This window comes from Pelecanus crispus, chromosome 6 (genome assembly GCF_030463565.1).
Source record: "Pelecanus crispus isolate bPelCri1 chromosome 6, bPelCri1.pri, whole genome shotgun sequence".
NCBI classification, from domain to species: domain Eukaryota; kingdom Metazoa; phylum Chordata; class Aves; order Pelecaniformes; family Pelecanidae; genus Pelecanus; species Pelecanus crispus.
The window spans coordinates 38718080-38719843 of NC_134648.1; positions in this window are offsets into that span (position 1 = coordinate 38718080).

A 1764-nucleotide genomic window follows, 5' to 3' on the forward strand; every position below is an offset into this window, starting at 1 on the left:
TAATGTTATATACATTTACTCATTTTACTTCTGGGCTACACAAAGGAAAATTAAGGGCACTGATACATGCAGAAAGAAAAATTACACAACATACACTGAAGAAATGCATAGGAAGTGAGAAAAGTCAGTCATGTGCATCTTTGAGAATCAATTAGGTTTTTTGTTTGTTTAGTAACAAGGGTATACTGAGGACAGTCTGTCCCACTCCAGCCAGGATATCAGAGGCACCTTCGCTAATGAATTATAACTGGTTTTAGTGTTTTACGTATCTTTAATCAGAAGTAAGTGTGTCTTATTTCGTGACAGAGCAAAGCATGTAATGTTTTAAAAAATTCTCTATAGGTTAATTAGTTAATTCTTATCTGAAAGTTAAACACTTAGTAAGTACAAAGCCATAACCAATATCATACACAATATACCACCGCGCATACGCATACACACACACTCTCTCTCTCCCTCTCTCCCTCCCTTCCCCATCCCCCCTCCAAATAGCCTCCATTAAGAAGTTCACTCCGATTTTGCCTGGGCTGTAATTTATTTCTCAAGCTAAGTCTTTTGTCGTCGTCGTTTTTGAACAAAACACACAGTACTTTTGTTCTTGCCCGTTCAAATAAGAAAAAGTTGCAGTTCAAAATAATGAAAACAATTTCACTTTTGTTATTAATCTCTTGTTTTAATCATAGTACTTGATAAACAGCTGAACAGGATCCTAGTTTAACAGAAGGATAAACAAGAACACTGATGACAACTTGTTACAACTGCCTTTAATGTACCTTTTGCTTAATGAACATTTGAATATGCAATAAAGTATTTTTTGAGGACACCCCAAAAGAAAACAACTTGCTGGTTGAGCAACAAACAACTTCCTTTTTGCTGTCATGTTGAAATCAAAGTAATTTAGATATAAAAATAAATGTTATGTTCTAACAAGAACATTTTAGACAATTACATCTGTGCTTAACAAAAAAATATTGGTCACTCAAGACTAGAATAATTAATATTTTAAAGGTTTTTAGATTATCAGAATGTATGGATACAACTCAACACAAACTGTAGCTGAAGGGAAACAGGACTGAAAATATCAATTTGTCCATCTGGAATAAAAATGCGACTAAATTAACTAATTAAATATTTAAAATACTACCATGGAATGTGACAGTAGATATGGTCCATACCTACTATATCAGAGGGAAGGAAAGTTTAACATGTAATAATTCGTACCTTACACATTTAGTTAAATATAAACATTTGTTATTTATACATAAAGTCGCTTCCAAAAAACTATTAATAAGTGATTTAGTTGCACTTAAAATCAGTTTCATTTCTCATTTGCCGAGTATTAACTTTTCTTAATCTTAAATCAACTGTCACTAGTGCACTTTTAGTTAAAATTTCCCCTCAGGTAAGTTTTAATCCTTTTAAAAGAGCCCCCTCACCTAAACCATGAATGTACAAAGTGGCGAAAGTTAATCCCTTTTAGTATAATCATAGTTTATATACTCATTTTATAGCCAATAATAAGAATAGGCTTTCCTTTGCAAAATCTCCTTCACAACTTGCAACAAATGCCATGCACTCAAAGGAAATAGGCATGGCTAGCACTTGTAAAATGCCAAGGTCTGACAAGTCTTGTTGCTTCCTCCACATCAAGCATCTCTTACATGAAAGAAGATTCCCTTCAGCTTGCCAAAAAGCTTCCACAAATCCAAGTTAGATGCTTCCTGGAAACAAAGATTTTTCAGCTCTGTTTGGCACAAGACTGAT